Genomic DNA, 20,833 nt, shown 5'->3' on the forward strand with positions numbered 1-20,833 from the left:
ATCTTGGTTGCTTTCTCGTATAAACGTTTGTTGCTGTAACAATTCTGTCATACATGTCATCTTGGAAAAAAAAAGACTGAAATATTTCAAAGGACTAACCTGAGCAACATCCAGATTTTGGGGCAATTTTGGTTCATAATCGAGTATAAAGCCCGGATAGTTTGTTGGGATATCGCAGGACTCCACACAGACGCATCAGCGACATTCTCACCTTCATAAGTTTCACTCTCTGAAAGTCTGTCACTATCGCTGTTTTCCTCTTTATAATCAACTTCATCATCACTTTGAAATCTATAAAAGTCACTTTCTCTAAACTTATCCATAAAATACGTCCGCTCCTCATTATTTGTAAAACTGTGCGCCGCAATCTCGGTGCACAGTTTTGTGCTGTGTTTTTTCCGGAAGCTACAATCGTCACTACTTCGATTAACTTCAGAAAAAATCGGCAAAAACATATCCTTGAATCCTATTGGTCAGCCTAGTGTGGGTTGTAGTGGCTCCACCTATCACAGTCTCTGTTTAAATGTGAAAAATCTGAACCGTTTCTAATGGTCGTCAGATCACGTCTTTAGTGATACAAGGAGCGTCGTCAAATGGGGGAAAGAGTTAAAGGTCTTATATTACGCAAAATTGACTCTTGTGAGCTTTAAGGTATGTTATAATGTTGTTTACTCATCAGTGTTTTAAGTTTGAGAGAAGAACTCAGCCTAAATTTGCAGAGTTTGTGTGTTAAACGTGTGAAACAAAACACAACTCCAGGTCTGTTTTTGATGAGGAAAAATCATTATAACATAAATCAGAAAATTGCCTAATCGGCCCTTTAAACTCGGGTTGCACAACATTCGGTAATCAAACATAAATAACAAATAGAGTTGGCACAATTATAAAATCACAAAAGCTGCAATTACGTAAACAAGAGAAAATAATTATAGTTTTCTTTAGACCTGTCTCGATAATTACTCCATCCTTCAATACAGGACAGATTGAACATTTGTCAAGACTTGTCATGGGTACTTTTTTTGTACTAGTGGGGAAAGTTTTGTTGTTTTTCTGTACTACAATGAGATTTGAGCTCTGTGACTGATCATAGATACCAACAAATTACTTAAGTGTTGCTTTCTTTTTTCATTATTATTATTTATTATATTGTTTATTTATTATATTGTTATAAAAAAACAAACTCCACCTCCAGAAAGTTACTAGCCAGGCTGGCGTCGCCTAGTGCCTCCGCTCAATTTCATTTATCTCCAGCGACTAGATCAGGAATCGGAATACACTAGACGGTTTCCAAGAACCCCAGAAGTGCAAGTTTGAGCGCCAGCCAATCAGTGAAGAGACAGACATTCTGTGTTGGCAACGATTCTCGAGATCGAGGATTTAAAGCTGGAACAAAGAGAATGTTTGGTGAATTTTATCAAGGGGAAAGACGTTATTGTCCTTCTTCCTACAGGATTTGGGAAAAGCTTACTGTATTTTTAGCTTACTATTAGACGCGCACTTAAGCCTCCAACCCCATCAAAAAACGACTGCGCGCCCCACAATCCAGAGCGCCCCATACACGAATCCACTCATGCAAAACACACACGGAGCAGACAGCGACCGCACAGAGAAACACACCCACAGACACACTCATCACTCCACGCCGACGAGGAACGGAACGGAGGAACGAACCGAAAAAGCGAGCGCGATGTGCCACTTCTAGACACGACTGAACAACTGAGTCACTGCGAACACGCCGACAATCCGTTGGTCCCAGACAGCACCTCCCTACACGCCACAACTGAACAAAGCCCAGAGTCACCGTGAACGCCACAAACAAACAAAACCACTCACCCATCACACTGTTGTGTTTCCTTTAAAGTCCGGTGCGGTTTATTTGTGAAAAAAGTTCGAAAATAGACCATTTAATGACAGTGCGCTTTATAATCCAGAGCGCCTAACAGTGCGGAAAATATGGTAATATACCAGTTATCCCCGTTAGCGGCGCATTACATACGTCACGACCAAATAGCAGCGATTGGTTAAATAAAAAAAGTCCCCGCGTACTGTCGAGCGAACGAATCCTAATGCTGCGAGGTCAGACAGTTTCCACTAAGTGAAACCATACGTAGTGTTGCTTTAAAGTTGCACTATATCATCACCTGCTTTTTTCTGTGGATATATCATTTCTCTGCCTGAAATGTCCCATAGTGTGACTTTAAACAGCTCAACCTTACATTTATTTAATTCCAGGTGGTTTTATAGCTCAAAAATCCCTAGAAAAACAAGATTCTGACTGTGAGCGGGGTCGCCTCTCCACAGATCTGACCTGTAATATGGGCTGCTTTCGTCTACATGAAGATAGAAAGGTTTAATGCCATACTGTGAAACATTCCAGACAAAGCAATAACATGTCCATGAAGAAAAATTGCACAATGGATCTTTTAAGTATCTGAAAATATATGTTTCATGTATCAAAACTGTGCATGATTTTTAGATGAAGTTTTCCCTGATGTGACCAACACTCTACACTAAAATTTAACTCTCCTCTTCATGTGATTTATTTTCACCCGATTTTTCTTCACAAATTGCTTCTTGATCAGTGTAAAACTTATATTTAGAGCGGATATTATCTCACCAAATTAGGTCAAAATGTGGGATTCATTCAAACCTGTCATACAACTTTGACTCACTTAATGAACCATAAAGCAGGTCAAAGCCGTTATTAGGTGTCGTGTCAATTTTAAAGCCACAGCACGAGACTTTATAGCTTTAACTGTAACAGGCAAAAAACAAAAACGTGGAGAATGTTCCCGAAGTGACGTTATAACTCTATTTACAGGAATTAGAGTCCTGCAACCTCGTGAAACCCGACGCAAAACAGTGCGGCGCGGGACACATTTTTAAAGATCAATCCGGGCACAGGCGGGTGGGTGGGATGATAAACTGCAGTCCCGCAAACTAAATATGAGTGTAAAATAAATATACAAATGATTAATGTTTGCCTATCGTACATAGTTTGTGCTGGATATTTTATTTGCCGTTAATAAAAACATTTTAAGCAGCCGAAACTTGCGGACGTGGTCTAATCTCGCGCACATTTTAGACCATTCCTTTTCCGCTTCTCCGTGTTTAGAGCTTAAAAAAGCGAACGTCCCCATCTTGCGGGATTTGCGGGCGGGAGCGGGACGCAGATGCAAGAATAAAAATTACAATTCTTTGCGGGTGCGGGCGGCAGCGAAAATTCTGTCCCGTGCAGACCTCTAACAGGAATGGTACAAGATTCAAGAGATTTTATTGTCATTGTTATATATAAAAAAAAAAAAACTCCAGAAAGTTACTTAGTGCTGCTTTAAAGGTGCACTATGTAACTTTCTGGTTGGTCCGTCACCTGCTTGTTTCTATGGAGATGTCAATGCCCCACAGTGTGACTTTAAACAGCTCTACTTTACATTTTACTCAATCACAGGTGGTTTTATAGCTCAAAAATACCTAGAAAAACAGACATTCTGACTGTGAGCGGGGTCGCCTCTCCACAGATCTGCCCTGTCACTTGGTCTGATTTGGTCTCCATAAAGATAGGAAGGTTTAATGCCACACTGTGAAACATTCCAGGCAAAGCAATAACATCTCCACGGAGAAAAGCAAAGAAATTTGACAGACTCTCCACCAGAAAAGTTACACAGTGCAGCTCTTAAATGTTAAAATAGTCTAAAGAAGGAGTGTTTTTTTATCATCACCGTGACAACACTAGTAATTAATTGTCCTAGATCTGTTCTTAATATTCCCATAATAGTTAGTCATAATAGTTCCGAGTATTGGTGATTTCCAGTCCTGTTACAAATTCAGCTAAAACCAAACCCTTTTCCAGTAGTTTACGAATACGATCCAGATCCTCCCTCAACCGGTTTCTGTGGGCGTGGTCAACAGGCAGCCAATCAGACACAAGTACGGGCTGTTAGCGTCAAAACAAAATGAAAGAAGAAAAAGTAACACAGAAGAATAACACACTAAGTTTAAGGTGCATTGTGTAGTGTCGTAGTACTCGAGAGCATTTTTTTGCGGTCTTGGTCTCGTCTCAGACTCGACCACGTTTGGACTCGGTCTTGTCTCGGTCTTGAGGTCTGACACTCGACAAGTGATAAAATGGAGATAGATTTATAAATACATTGATATATATAATGTTTTTTAGGGCTGGGTATCATTAAGAAGTTGCCGATACGATACATATCTCGATACAGCGCACTTTCGATTTGATATGATATATTTCAAATCGATTCGATACAGTTCAATAAAAAATAAAGGCTAAATCATGGCTGTGATACTAAAAGTCTTTGTTAAACCACTTCTTTTGCAAAATTCATATGAAACAAACATTTTAATCCTCAAAACAGAGTCAAAATGTCAAATGTGTTGCATAAATGAGTTTCCTTTCACTCCACAAGCAACAAAACTGTAGCGATGTAACAAAATAATTTAGTAAAACACACGTAAAAATACTCTTTGTGATATATCGATACAGAAGCCCACGATATCGATACTGTATCATCACATTAAACAATACGATATATCGATATTCCGATATTTTTGCACACCTCTAATGTTTTTAAAATGATATATTATATATGAGCCAAAATAATCGTAAAATACAAATAAAAGTCGAACATTTCAAGAGATGGTCTCAATTTGGTCTCGATGGGCTGTGGTCTCTGTCTTGGGTCTATGCGCTGAGAAGTATTTCATCACCACAACACTAGCAGGCGAGGATTTAAACCTGGTGTCCATGTAAAGTTTAACATGAACCATCTCCAACGCGATAGAAGCACAGAACAGACTCACCATCAGCAGAACATCCCTCTGTCACAGAAAGAACACTCATATTCCTTTAGTCCGACAGAAGCTGAACCGCATCAGGACACAAGGAGTGAGCTGTTTTTTTTCAGCGCTTATAGTTTATGCAAATTAACCATGAGGTTTTAAGTTTATTTATTTTTTAATTTAAATAGCGCTTTTCACAGACATTTGTCACAAAGACACTTTACAGAGCATTAGTCAGTATTATTCAGTCACTCTGTACCCAGTGGTGGCAAGCTACTCTTGTAGCCACAGCTGAGCTGGGGCAGACTGACACAAGCGTGGCTGCCATGCCAATTGGCGCCATCAGTCCCTCCAACCACCAACACCATCATGTACACACCAGATTCATATCAGGCAATGGGTGGTGTCTTGCCTAAGGACCCAACAACAGTTTTTTTTTACGACTGTGGCACCTGATTTTCCCAGGGGTTTCCCATGCAAGTACTAACCAGGCCTGGCCTTGCTTATCTTCTGAGATCTGATGGGATCAGGCTTTTACAAGCCGGTGTGGCCACAAGTTTCATTTCTGTAAACTGTAAACAAATGCAAACAGTCCAGCGTCAAATCGTCAGTGCAGGACTCTGGTACGATGTAAGTTTCTGTGATGTTTGCAAATGTTCATGTGCACTAAAACTTGGATCTGAAAAAATCATGGATGAAATCAAAATCACAATATCTGCCAGAAAAATCACAATTCAACTTTTTCTTAAAATCGTTCAGCCCTAGTGTAATCCCTCAGCGGTCCAGGTAAATTCCATAGTGGTTCATGGGCATATACTAGTCTGTGTGCTCTTGTACTTCAAGATCAAGATCATTCTAAAAACATTCAGGGAAGCTTCATTTCTGTGCTGTGAATGTGACTTTTTTTAGTATCAAAACCTGCTCAAGTGAGTATCCAGTTTCGATACTAGTTTTCACATCGATTAGTGTTTAGTGTTCGATCCTTTTGACAACCCTGGCTTCATCGATAATTTATTAAACGTTCAGATGACATGTGACAGGCCCAGAGCTTTACGCTGAAACTGTCTATAGGTGTAAGGTGCTGTAACTTTAGACTGAAGAGGGATCACCCTGAAGCTGAACAACTGAATTATTAAAAATGTGTAAATTCTAATACTTAAAGGTGCACTGTGTAACTTTTTTGGTTGGGGGTCCTAGTTTTTTGTTTATTTCTATGGATATGTCATTGCTCTGCCTGGAATTAAACAGCTCTACGTTACATTTATTCACTTACATTCTGACTGTGAGCAGGGTTGCCTCTCCACAGATCTGACCTGTAGGAGTACGCAGTTTTGTAGTAACTAGGAATGTAACAATAATCGAAATACTGTGATATCGTATCGTCAAAGTTCTCACAATAATATCGTGGACCATCACAGTATATCGAATTACAAGTGTCTTTGCTTAAATTAAGAGTTATGGTGCAAAAAAAGACAGAGAACTACATAGACCATGATCCTTTGCTCCATTTCAGTGCAGACTACAAGAAGAAATAACAGTTCTAAGCACTTTTAAGTCTTAGTTCTTTGGATTAAAGGGTCATACTTCATGCAAAATCTACTTTTCAGAGCTTTTTACCTTCTAAGAGTGATGTGTGGGCCTTGTATATGTCGCTGAAGTGGTTTTTAGATTGATTTGGCGTTTTTTTTTATTTAATTTTTTTACAAATTGTAGTGAAGTTCTGCCACCCTCCCACGTCACAACGAACTAAAGCTGCTACAACGACGACGCGGCAGATTCACCTATGACGCGTTTGACGTAGCAGAACGCGCTTCTCAGGACGGGCGGGGGGGTGAGCGATAGTCGGCCTTTCGTAGTTCCTGGTCTGTGACGCCTCCAAGAAATCAGTAAGATTTCATAACTATTGTGTAATGGATGTTCCAAAACCCAAATTGTGCTTGTTTATGTGCAGAAGATACAATGTGAAAAGAGTTATTTTGCATGAGATGGGCCCTTTAAGTCTTGTCAAGGCATTTATAGAGGAAGTAGTAGCATATTAACAGTTTTCTTAGCCTCCACAAAATATCGCAATAAATATCGTATCGTGAGACGTATATTGTGAAAATATCGTATAGAGAGATTTGGATATTGTTACATCCCTAATCGTGAGCCTCTCCATCATATCGTGAGCTTTCCCACGATATCGCAATAAATATCGTACTGTGACGATATCGTTTCCTGAGACTTGGATATCAATACACTCCTAGTAGTAACCGATTGCATCTTTTGTTTATTTTACTTCTAATCCAGTCCACTTTATTTCTATAGCACATTTCATCAACAAAACAGTTTCCCAAGTGCTGCACAAAACACATAAAACATATCCAATAGAAATATAAAATAAAGCTCTGTTTAACTCCACTAATCCTCGTTAAGATGATAAAACTAGTAAAATCAAATAAGACCAAGGATGCCAATAAATAATAAAAAGGTAAAAACATATAAATAAACTAGAAAAGCACTCAGAGAGCGCAGACCTCCGCCAAGGACTACCCCCATTTTTTATATAAATTGCGATAAAATCAGTCTTCTGGATCAGATCCGGATCAGCCTTTGGAATATGAAAGAGGATCCCATTGTCCATCCCTGAGTCAAATTTCATGGGGTTTGGTCAATAATTAACCGAGATATTGAGAAACTAAATTTTTGGCCCCATTTACCACAATGTTAACTAAAATTTCAAAGTGATCCAGAATCCAGGATTTCTTCCGGATCACCCCCAAAATGAAATCAGTTCTTCCTTTTCACATTTCCAACAAATCCTGAAAATTTCATCAAAATCGGTCCATAACTTTTTGAGTTATGTTGCTAACAGACAAACAAACAAACAAACAAACAGACAAACGCCGGCAAAAACATAACCTCCTTGGCGCAGGTAATAAAAGAGGACCACACAACTCACCGCGGTGTTAAAAGCCAGAGAATAAAAGTGGATCATAAGATGAGATTTAAAAACACTTCACATTCAACTCCATTTTGGTTTCATATTTGCGAAGACAGAGTTTGAAATACCAAATATTTATTACCCAGTCGTGTTTACGTGTGCGCGTGTACCGAGCGCGTGCGAGTGTCGCTGTAGGATAAGAAGGCTGTACATACTCGCAGGTATTGGGTTGTGGTAACCTTATATTGTTTTAGGGATCACCCTAAGATTGAAAACATGATACTGGCCTGGCCCTCCGTCGCACGCTCAGAAACCCCCAGCCCCTTTGAGTCGAGTTTCATTTACTGTCATTCAAACGTCAAAGCAGCTCCACTTAACCACAGAGTCACATGACATTAGATATTGTTTTTATTATCTGCACAGGATAATGAACCTTTGAAGGGTTTTTTGTGCGTGATATAGTTTCTTTTAATTCTAAACTGTTTGTTGTCGTATGCAAAAGTGTGATTTGGTTTGATTAATATTTGATTCTGATTGGTCATTCCCTCTCCACAAACGCAAAAACCGATTCCTCTGAGTTTTATCGAAGTCTGTACGAAATCTGAATTAGAGTTTTCACTAAAATAGGTGTAAAAGTGCACTGTGTACTTTTTTCTGGTCGAGGGCCCTTCAGTCAAAGTCCTGCACTGGGAACGGGCGGGTTTTGACGTTCTGAATTTTCCGGGCGGGTATTCGGGCGGGTAGTGATTACACACGGGCAGGTCAGGTGAATCAAATGAACGACGAACGGAGGAAAAATACCTGATGTGTGTCCAGGGCGGCCGTTGCCCTGGAAACATGTGTCATTTTCCAAAACGATGGCAGACCAGGTTGAGAGAGAGACTTTAGTGTTTTATTACATAAAACCAGCAGGTGATTTGCTCCACGGCTGTGCTCCTGGTTTAAACCTGGTTCAGTCCTGGTTCAGTCCTGGTTTAAACCTGGTTCAGACCTGGTTCAGTCCTGGTTTAGACCTGGTTAAGTCCTGGTTTAAACCTGGTTCAGACCTGGTTTAGACCTGGTTAAGTCCTGGTTTAGTCCTAGTTAAAACCTGATCCTGCCCTAGTATAATCCTGGTGATTGGCTCAGCGGTTGTGGTCTGTGTATATTTAGGCTAATGACACTGGTTTAGACCTGGTTTAGACCTGGTTTAGACCTGGATTGGTCCTGGTTTAGACCTGGTTTGGTCCTGGTTTAGTCCTGGTTTAGTCTTGGTTTAGACCTGGTCCTGTCCTGGTGTAGTCCTGGTGATCAGTTCAGCGGTTGCAGTGTGTGTATATTTATGCTAATGACACTGGGAGCCGTGTTTTCTCTTTCTCTCACTTTTTTTCTCTTCACGCCGCGTGCAGACTCGTGGTTTGACAGCGGCAGCGTCTGAAAACGAAACTTTGAGAAATTTGCGTGTACATAGGATAAAAAATAAAAAAAAACGAGCATATTTGACTGTAGTTTAGCATAAAATAAATAAGTCCCGGTTTAGTCCTTTTTCAGTCCTGGTTTAGACCTGGTTCAGTCCTGATTCAGTCCTGCTTTAGACGTGCTTTAGTCCTGCTTGCAACAAAACAATCTGAAGAGCCACTTGGGAGCCAAAAGAACCAGCAGCTTTTAGTGAGCCGAGCCAAAAGAGCCGGTTCTCTAAAAAGAACTGGAATACCCATCACTAGTGTCTAGAATGTGATGCAAAAATGCCATTAAGCCGAACTACTGTCTGTAAATATGATGTAAAGAGGCAGAATAACAATAAATGTTGCCTAAATAAACCCAATTTAAAAATCCACCAGAGCCAAACCTAAGTTTTTTAAACAATTCAACATTTACAGTGAATTTTTACATCACTAAATATATCGGTGATTATATCGGCTATCAGCAGCTCCAACTTCCATTATATCGGTTTCATATCGGCCGCAGCAAAATCCATATCGGTCGGGCTCTAGTGTTTACCCTTGACCAGAAAAGTTACGCAGTGCAGCTTTAAGTCAATCTGTCAGCTTGTTTATTTTGGCTTCGGCTCAATACAGTCTAAACATTTTCACTTAAATGTGCCGCCACCTGCTTGTCTTCTACTCTATCTGAACGTTAAATTACTTTGCCTAGAATATTTTACAGTAAATTAAACATCTCTATCTCCATGGCGACAAGCAGGCGGGGTCAGAACTGTGGAGAGGCGAGCCCACTCACAGTAAGAATACATTCTTTAAGGTATTTTTGAGCAGTAAAATAACACTTGGTACTGATTAAACGCAGTGTAAGTTAATCAGTTAAACGCCAAATTGTGGAACTTTCCAGGCATAAAAGTTACACAGTGCACCTTTAAGACCTTTAAGACACTCCCCAAATCAGTCATCCTCGAGAACATCCATTTGAGTCGTCTTTTCTCGTCTCGTGCCCCCCCTGCTCTCTCCAAACACGTGCAGGGCCAGTGTAACCTGCTCCTGTCATGAAATATAGAGCAGCAGTGACGGACGGGGAGGAGGCTCGGTTACTCTGCACAGGCTCCTCTCTCCTCCTCCTCTCTCCTCCTCCTCCTCCTCTCCTCCTCCTCCTCCTCTCTCTCTCTCTCCTCCTCCTCCTCCTCCTCCTCCTCTCTCCTCCTCTCTCTCTCCTCCTCTCCTCTCTCCTCCTCCTCCTCTCTCCTCCTCCTCCTCCTCCTCTCTCCTCCTCCTCTCTCCTCCTCCTCTCTCCTCCTCCTCCTCTCCTCCTCTCTCTCTCCTCCTCCTCCTCCTCTCCTCCTCCTCCTCCTCTCTCCTCCTCCTCCTCCTCCTCCTCTCTCCTCTCCTCCTCTCCTCCTCCTCCTCCTCCTCTCTCCTCCTCTCCTCCTCCTCCTCTCTCCTCCTCTCTCCTCCTCTCTCCTCCTCCTCCTCCTCTCTCCTCCTCCTCTCTCCTCCTCCTCCTTCTCCTCCTCCTCCTCTCTCCTCCTCTCCTCCTCTCTCCTCCTCTCTCCTCCTCCTCCTCCTCTCCTCCTCCTCTCTCCTCCTCTCTCCTCCTCCTCTCCTCCTCCTCCTCCTCCTCTCCTCCCTCTCCTCCTCCTCCTCCTCCTCCTCCTCCTCCTCCTCCTCTCCTCCTCTCTCTCTCTCCTCCTCCTCTCCTCCTCCTCTCCTCCTCCTCCTCCTCCTCCTCCTCCTCCTCCTCCTCCTCCTCCTCTCTCTCCTCTCTCCTCCTCCTCCTCCTCTCCTCCTCCTCTCTCCTCCTCTCTCCTCCTCCTCCTCTCTCCTCCTTCTCTCCTCCTCCTCCTCCTCCTCTCCTCCTCCTCTCTCCTCTCCTCCTCTCTCCTCCTCCTCCTCCTCTCCTCCTCCTCCTCCTCCTCCTCTCTCTCCTCTCCTCCTCTCCTCCTCCTCCTCCTCCTCTCCTCTCTCCTCTCTCCTCCTCCTCCTCCTCCTCCTCCTCCTCCTCCTCCTCCTCCTCCTCCTCCTCTCTCCTCCTCCTCCTCCTCCTCCTCCTCCTCTCCTCCTCCTCCTCCTCCTCCTCTCTCCTCCTCCTCCTCCTCCTCCTCCTCCTCCTCCTCCTCCTCCTCCTCCTCTCCTCCTCCCTCCTCCTCCTCTCCTCCTCCTCTCCTCCTCCTCCTCCTCCTCCTCCTCTCTCCTCCTCCTCCTCCTCCTCCTCCTCCTCCTCCTCCTCTCCTCCTCCTCCTCCTCCCTCCTCCTCTCCTCCTCCTCCTCCTCCTCCTCCTCCTCCTCCTCTCCTCTCCTCCTCCTCCTCCTCTCCTCCTTCTCTCCTCCTCTCCTCCTCTCTCCTCTCTCCTCCTCCTCCTCTCCTCCTCCTCCTCTCTCCTCCTCCTCCTCCTCTTCTCTTCTTCTACAGGTTTATCAAACTCACCTTGTGTTGTTTTGGGTCACTACGTAAAGGTCTGAACCGGGACTAAAATCAGGACTAAACCAGGATTAAACCAGGACTAAAACCAAGTCTAAACCAGGACTAAAATCAGGACTAAAACCAGGACTAAAACCAGAACTAAAACCAGGACTAAAACCAGGACTAAAATCAGGACTAAAACCAGGATTAAAATCAGGACTAAAACAGGACTAAAACAGGACTAAACCAGGACTAAACCAGGACTAAACCAGGGCTAAAACCAGGACTAAAGCAGGACTAAACCAGGAGTAAAATCAGGACTAAATCAAGAACTAAAACCAGAACTAAACCAGGACTAAAACCAGGACTAAAATCAGGACTAAAACCAGGTCTAAACTAGAACTAAAACCAGACGTAAACCAGGACTAAAACCAGGACTAAAACCAGGACTAAACCAGGACTAAACCAGGACTAAAACCAAGTCTAAACCAGGACTAAAATCAGGACTAAAACCAGGTCTAAACTAGAACTAAAACCAGATGTAAACCAGGACTAAAACCAGGACTAAAACCAGGACTAAACCAGGACTAAACCAGGACTAAAACCAGGACTAAAACCTGGACTAAACCAGGGCTTAAACCAGGACTAAACCAGGACTAAACTAGGACTAAAATAAGGAGTAAAACAAATGAAGGTCTATAGATTTGCAGTACAATTCTGAAAGTTAAGAGAGGAGGAAATTTTAAATAAATGTGATGATCTTAAAATTGTGAAGTGAATATGTCGCCCATATTGTGTTATTTTCTGATCTGTTATGATGTTGTTTCCTCACAAACAGACCTGGAGTTGTTTTGTTTCATTCACATGTTTAACACACAAAACTGAGTTTTTTCTCTCAAACAGAAAACACTGTTCCAGCTTGTGATGTCATGTGGTGATACAGGAAGTGCTCCACTGTGTTTTTAAACTCCATACACCTTCACTAGAATCATTTGGATGATTTCAGATCTGGAATTGCCTGTCTCTGCCGCTTCATGACATCACAAGGTGGAACAGAGCATTTTGATCTTTGGAAATGTAGACAGACTAATAATAAAGTGTTACTCAAACATGTGTGATTGAAACAAAACACAACTCCAGGTCTGTTTTTACACTACAGCTTCACAAACCTGACGTGATGTGCAGGAGTTTCAACACTGATTGTCATGTGATGTGATTGAGTTTTACTGTTTTGCTGTCACAGTAATCTGAACAACTAGCATGCTAACAGTGCACTTCCTGACTATCAGACAATAAGATGATATACATAATATCTGTATTGGGGGAAATTTTGCTCAAATAAATGAAAAAAAAAAAGATACAAGATATTACTACTACTACTACTACTACTACTGCTACTACTACTACTACTACTACTACTACTACTGCTACTACTGCTACTACTGCTACTACTACTACTACTGCTACTACTACTACTACTACTACTACTACTACTACTGCTACTACTGCTACTACTACTACTGCTGCTACTACTACTACTACTACTACTACTACTACTACTACTACTGCTGCTACTACTACTACTACTACTACTACTACTACTACTACTGCTACTACTGCTACTACTACTACTACTACTACTGCTACTACTACTACTGCTGCTACTACTACTACTACTGCTGCTGCTACTACTACTACTACTACTACTACTACTACTACTGCTACTACTACTGCTACTACTACTGCTACTACTACTACTGCTGCTGCTACTACTACTGCTGCTACTACTGCTACTACTACTGCTACTACTACTACTACTACTACTACTGTTGCTACTACTACTGCTACTCTACTGCTACTGCTACTGCTACTGCTACTACTACTGCTACTGCTACTACTACTACTACTGCTACTACTACTACTGCTACTACTACTACTACTGCTACTACTACTACTACTACTACTGCTACTACTGCTACTGCTACTGCTACTGCTACTCTACTACTGCTACTGCTACTACTACTGCTACCACCTCTACTGCTGCTGCTACTACTATTACTACTACTGCTACTCTACTACAGTTACTGCTACTACTACTACTACTACTACTACTACTACTACTGCTACCACCTCTACTACTACTATTACTACCTCTAGGACTACTACTACTACTACTACTAATACCTCTAATACCACTCCTACTACTACTACTGCTACTATTACTGCTACTGCTACTACTACACATTTCCTTATTGACTTAGACTTAGACAAAGTGAATTGATCCACAAGGGAAATGATTAGATCAGATATTTCGTTGGGATTACTTTAAACCGTGTGAGGTGAAGTGGCAGTGGTTCGAGCTCCTGGATCAGTGGAGCTTGTTTTTTTGGGTGTGTTTGTTTTGGAGAAGGCCGCTTAATGAAAGCACTTATGCGTCACCACATTCACCGTTGCATAACCAAAGGGCATAAAGTGTTTCTTATTACAGTCTTTCCCTGTAAACACAAATGAATTTGTCTTGAAGGTGTTTAACTCGTCCACACGCCCAGAGAGAGTGAGGGATGGTCAATATTTTCTCAACTAGCTCCACCTTTTAACATTTTTGGGGTTTTGGAGTAAGTTCAGGATCGAAGACAAGTTAAAGCACGTATAATTTTGGTGATTTTTCTCATTTTTGCTTCTCTGGTGTGTCCAAACATCCGCACTTTTCCCTACTTAGGAAACTATTTAGGGGTGTCCGAATGTCCTGTTGGTGAAGAAGTAGTGCAATCAAAATTTCCTACAATGCACCTTGAAAAGTAGTGAGCATCGGTGTTCACTAGAGTTGTAAATTTAGACCACAATGCACTAGGAAAGTCACGAAAAAAACGGCGTACAGCGACAGGTCTTAAATCAGGGGTGTCAAACATACGGCCCGTTGGCCAGATCCGGCCCTCCAAGACCTTTAATCTGGCCCTCGGCTGATTTTCTACTAAAAGATTTTAATTATATTTTCTATTAAAATATTGTTAATTTTCTGCGGTGTTTATCACAGCAGCGTCTCCAGCGTCTCTGTACGTGGCCCCTCCCACCAGAGCAGCACAAATGAAGACTTGTCTCTTTCCAAACGCTCTTAAAGGACGATCGTTTTGACTGTTGACCGTGACACCCTCATCAACAAAATGTCAAAAATGAGAAAAGTGGAGCTGAGTGCAGGATTTTCCAAGAAAAATTGACTTATTCCTGTTTGCATACAAGTTCATGTTAAAATATTTTGTTGAAATTGCATTTTTCTTAAAGTTTCAGGTTGTTCATTATATTAGCAATATTTTTAAAATAAAGAGTTCATCAATTAAAAAACATTTCTGTAATAGATTTGCGTTTCTCTGAACAAATATTGGAAATTATTGCTGTTTTGGGGTTTATATGCCATGAGTTTTCTGATTCGGCCCCTTTGGGATCAAAGTAGGTTGGATACGGCTCCCGGACCAAAATGAGATTGACTCCCCTGATTAAAAGGGACAGTCCGGTATTTTGGACATAGGACCTAATTTCCCAGTGAGCCAGAGTGTTGGAGACGTGTGGAGACACTTTTTAAAATATTCCATCCAGTCCTTGTATTTGCAGAGGTCACTGGTGTTAGACTAGTGCATGTCAATGGTCATAGTTTATCCTGCCACTAAAAACAGTCTTACCCACTCCACAAAACACCCGAAGAAAATATATTATTACACCAGACTGTCCATGTGAATGTCTGTGTTGATAGAATAATTTTAGAAGTAAAACCAACCTTGCATTTGAAGGATTTATGTCATATTCGTTGTAGATGTAGTGTAGACAAACAAGAAACAGCGTAGATAGAAGTATTAGTACATGGTCCATGAAAAGACGCTTGCCATCTTCTTCAGCTCGAAATTGGCTGCTGCAACTTAATGCCGTTTCAGGCGGTTTCGCGTCAAAGGGCAAAGTATAGTTCTATAGGTTTATCCGTACGACCTGCATACGTATAATGTATGAAAAGTTTAATATGAACCATCTCCAACGCGATAGAAGCACAGAACAAACTCACCATCAGCAGAACTTCCCTCTGTCACAGAAAGAACACTCATATTCCACTGAATCGTGTCCTTTAGTCCGACAGAAGCTGAACCGCATCAACGTACAAGGACCGATCTGTTTTTTGAGCGCTTAGTTTATGCAAATGTGGTTTTAAGTTTCGTTTCTGTAAAACGTAAACAAATGTGTGCAAAGCTGTGTGGATAGGGGAGGCTTGTGGACACAGAAACGACGTGTCTGGATGCAAATCGTTTCCGATACGGTGATTCAGTGATTCGTTTCAGCGTAAACGTCGCCTCAAACTGAAAGCACTCATCTAATGCAGTAATAATGCTCCACTGTGTTTTTAAACTTCATACAACTTCACTAGAATAATTTGGCTCATTTCAGATTTGGAATTGCCGATCTCTACTGAACAAAAGGTCAAAGGTAGCTGAAAACTACCTCTTCATGACATCACAAGGTGGAATAGAGTATTTTGAGCTTTGGGAATGCCAACATCCTAATAATAAAGAGTTACTCAAACAAAGCACAACTCCAGGTCTGTTTTTGATGAGGTAACAACATTATAACATTTCTTAAAGCTCACAAGAGTCAATTTTGAGTAATATTATATAATGTAAAAAAATCTGGTCTAGTCTAAATTTGGGCCACATTGTGTCTGAAATAAAAAGGAAGTGATTTTCTTATGAATTACTTGACAAGATCTGAAGAGAGAAGTACAATTCTGAAGCGTGTTCAGTAGAATTATGTAAATTGGATGCGCCTGTCGTTTAGAAAAGACGAAACCGAAACTAAATAAAAGACATTAAAAACCTATATAACAAAGTACTAATAATCAAATCCAAATTTTAAATGTTTTTAAAGGACCTGCGCCTGACAAATTTCTACAGTTCAGGAACACACAGTTTGTTTTACGATCAAAAGCTGTTCAGATTTTCGATGTTATTGCTGTAGTATTTTTTAGTGACTGGGTTTTGATTTTTATGACCCTTTTGAAAACCACATCCAAAGCATTTGAACTTTCTAGAAGACATAAAATGGTTGTGTTGTGGACAGTTTATCACAGTTTAACAACTCTGGAACACACAGCTTTTCCTCATTTGAGAAACCCATGAGTAAGTTGAGACCAGAGTTTATCAGTGTTTTTTTATTGCCGTGATAAGTTATCGGCGAGGCTTTGAAATGCCTTTAAATAGTCTCCGTTTACAGCTCTTAGTGTTATTTCGAGAACAGTCCATGGCTCATGAGGGAAATGGTTTACAGAAAATCTCATCGTGGCAACACATGACTTCAGCTGATTTTTATTGGCTAAGCTGTCAGTTTACTATGCAGCCGACGTCATCAACATTCCTTAGGGGAGTGAAGCTAACTCGAGGCACTGCTCTGTCTGAAGTAGGAATGGGCATGATTACTGGACTAATCGATAAGTGATCATAAAGAATTTCGTCGATTACGTTCATTTTTAATCGACAAACCGAATGTAGGTTGTTGTGCGTATCTTAGGGTAAGGAGACGAGGCACAAACACCGGAGTTGTGGCCTCACAGTCCCACGTTTGGGCTCTGACTCCTCCTTGGAGACACTGTTCCACTCAGTGAGGGTGTTTACATGCACATAAGTGTTCCGGTTTCGTCATGTTGCGTGTATTCGCGGTATCCCAGTTACTGCAACATAAAAAGCTGTATGATCTCTGAAAAACATGAACCATCTCCAACACGACACACACACACACACAGAACAGACTCACCATTATCATCATCAACATCAACATCCCTCTGTCACAGAAAGAACACTCATATTCCACTGAGTCGTGTCCTTTAGTCCGACGGAAGCTGAACCGCATCAGCGCACAAGGAAAGAGCTGTTTTTTCAGTGCTTATAGTTTATGCAAATGAGTCATGTGGTTTTAAGTTTCATTTTTGTAAAACATAAACAAATGTGTCAAAACGGCCTGATGTGGCTCTAGAATGGTGATTGTTTACATGTTGCAAAGTTGAGTTTAATTATGCAGATTAGTAATAGTAATATTTTATTATTTTTTCAATTATTTTAATATAAAAACTTTAATGATTAATCGAAAATCAAACATTAATTCTCCCAACGAATTTAACCGAATGCCCGTCCCTAATCTGAAGCTCTTTATTATAACACAATCTGACTGGAAGAACTGACTTAGCTGGAATATAATATTACACTCACAATCATTATTATAACATTTATTATAACTGTTTTTCAGTCACAGTCATTTTTTTGTTGAAAATCAAACCCCGTTTACCCATCAATATCTTACCCACGTCACCAATATGTTCAGATTATTAGCCCCCTCCTCTCAAGCAATTTTATTTAGTCTCATTTTTTTATTCTGTATTTTTACTCCGTATAGTGTTATTCCAAAGTCCAATCAGGTTCATTTGGTCTTCCGATAATTTATGGTATTAGGTTCTTTTTTTCAGACCGAGGGTTTGTTTTCATACCTGACAGTCTGTATAGTGTGGTCTGTATATTTCTATTGGCAGAATGTTCAAGTTACCATAGTGTCGCAATGCTCACGTTAGCAAAAACTGTTAAAAAAAATAATAAATTTTAAAAAAAAGAAATGAAAAGAAAAAGAAATACAGTCTGAAAACTCCAAAATGGATTTAAACAGCACATTTTCAAGAGCCTGTGATCCATACGATTGTTCCTGTTTGATTGATTGAGTTTGATTTTCAACAAAAAAGGTGAGAATAACTAACTGAAAAAGTGTTGGCTCAGATTGTGTTAAAATAAAACTCAGATTAAGTCTTAACTTGACTAACTTGAGCTTCTAACTGTAGAGCTTTTAGTTAACTTCGCACCCACATATTGATGTTGACTGCCAAGTATCAATTCACATTTTTCTACTGAAGAACTTGTCCTTACTTCTCTACAAATCTGATCATGAAATTCATACGAAAATTGCTATAAAAATCTTGTTTCCTTTTTTTTTTTTTTTATATCCTCACCAAATCTCTTATTCAGATTGGCCCACATAATCTGAGTCTGAGTCTCTGTGGAAGTGAGTCTGACACAAACACAGTGGACTAGACCAGACTAGACTGTTGTTGTTTGTGAACTTCTGGCCTTTCAAGGTCACATTCTAAGATAAATCTACTTTTATCAGCTGCTAACCTTGATAAAAGATGTTTACAGCAAAAAACAAAACAAAAAAACATCTGTTATGTTGAGGCCATCCCCAAGATTTTTATTTAAATTCAGAATTCCCCAAAAAGACTGTCTTATGCATTTTGCACTTTTACACTATTCACATGTATTATTTATTTATTCGCCTGGAACTGAGAAACACAATTTTGATTCTTTATATGTTTTTCGTATGAAGAATTGACAATGAATTGAACTTTGAACTTTGAAATTCAAATTTTAACCTGGTTTGGACCTGGTTTAGTCGTTCTGGTTTAGACCTGGTTTAGACCTGGTTTAGACCTGTGTTAGACCAGATTTTAGAAGGTTTTATTCCAGGTTTAGTTCTGTAACAGTGCTGGTTTAGATCTGGTGTAGCCCTGGTTTACCTCTGGTTTACATCTGGTTTAGACCTGGTTTAGACCTGGTTTAGACCTGGTTTAGACCTGGTTTAGACCTGGTTTAGACCTGGTTTAGACCTGGTTTAGACCTGTGTTAGACCTGTGTTAGACCGGATTTTAGAAGGTTTTATTCCAGGTTTAGTTCTGTAACAGTGCTGGTTTTAAATCTGGTGTAGCCCTGGTTTACCTCTGGTTTACGTCTGGTTTAGACCTGGTTTAGACCTGATTTAGACCTGGTTTAGGCCTGGTTTAGACACGGTTTAGACCTGATTTAGACCTGTGTTAGACTGGATTTTAGAAGGTTTTGTTCCAGGTTTAGTTCTGTAACAGTGCTGGTTTAGACCTGGTTTAGTCTTCATGGTTTAGACCTAGTTTAGACCTGGTTTAGTCTTCATGGTTTAGACCAGGTTTAGATCAATTTTAGACCTGGTTTAAACCTGGTTTAGACCTGGTTTAGACCTGTGTTAGACTGGATTTTAGAAGGTTTTGTTCCAGGTTTAGACCTGTAGCAGTGCTGGTTTAGATCTGGTGTAGGCCTGGTTTTTGTCTGGTTTACATCTGGTTTAGACCTGGTTTAGCCCTGGTTTAGTCTTGGTTTGCTCCCAAACCCCTGAGAAATCCAAAGTTTCTAAAAGTGCGTCCTGGTTTAAACCCAATTTAATCCAGTAATCAACAAAACCTGGATCAAGAAAAAATATGTCTCAACAAAACATAAAGGTGCACTGTATAACTTTTATGGTGGAGTGTTTGTCACCAGTTTGTTTCTATAGATACAGTATGTCACTGCTGTGTCTGGAATGTTCCACAGTATGACTTTAAACAGATCAAACTTACATTTATTCAATTACAGAAGGTTTTATAGCTCAAAATTATCTCGAAAAACAGGCATTCTGACTGTGAGCAGGATCGCCTCTCCTCAGATCTGACCTGTAACTTGGTTTGGTCTCCGTGAAGATAGAAAAGTTACACAATGCACTTTTTTCTTTTTACACATTTATCCTTTCAAATCCGTTCAAAGAAGATTGTTGCTCGTTTCTCCCAGTAGCAGCCTGAGCTCACACGTTTGAAGCTCTTCCTTATCTTTGGTCTAAAAATCAACTTCCTGTCACGAAAATACTGCACATTTAGTGTCTGGCCTCTGTTCCATAAATACCCCCAGCCTGCCGCAATGCATTCTGGGAAGTGTGTTGTGTGGTTTGGAAAATACTCTCTCAGTGCCCATTACTTTGTTATGTTTTCCAGCCCAGTAGTTCAGCCCTGAGCCAATATGAAGTCAGATGGATATTAAACCGTTAATGTGTGAACAGTGAATCAGGGCTGTTCTCTATTAGATTTGCAGTGTTTGTTTTATCGGGATTTTGTTTGCACGGTGCACATTTTTAGTGGGTGGAATATGAACTGCTAATAATAGAAGAATTAATTGAGTTTTGGGACGTGTTTTGGGTGGTTAAACCAAAAGCGACCAGATTACATAAGAGCTCTTTGAGATCTGGCAGAGGAGTTATAAATCTTGTTGTTGTTGTACCTTGTGAACTCCTGGACCGGATTTAGTCCTGGTTACAATCTGTTCTCAGTCCTGGTGTTTAGTCCTGTGTCAGTCCTGGTTTAGTTCTAGTTTAGGCGCTGTTGGTCGACCTGTGGTAGTTTAGTGTTGACGGTCTTGGTTAGACCTAGACAGGCTGGTGCCA

The 20,833-nt window shown here is 40.8% G+C and overlaps 1 protein-coding gene and 1 pseudogene across 1 annotated transcript in view; one reads left to right on the forward strand and one right to left on the reverse strand.

The window, feature by feature from the left end:
- The window catches only part of LOC110160006 (protein PHTF2), a 135,625-nt gene that overhangs the window by 12,038 nt on the left and 102,754 nt on the right, over positions 1-20,833 (forward strand).
- On the reverse strand, positions 5,238-5,355 carry LOC129409070 (5S ribosomal RNA; annotated as a pseudogene).

The sequence above is a fragment of the Boleophthalmus pectinirostris genome, unplaced genomic scaffold (genome assembly GCF_026225935.1).
Source record: "Boleophthalmus pectinirostris isolate CB_2022bp ecotype Guang Dong unplaced genomic scaffold, ASM2622593v1 HiC_scaffold_18, whole genome shotgun sequence".
Lineage (NCBI taxonomy): Eukaryota > Metazoa > Chordata > Actinopteri > Gobiiformes > Gobiidae > Boleophthalmus > Boleophthalmus pectinirostris.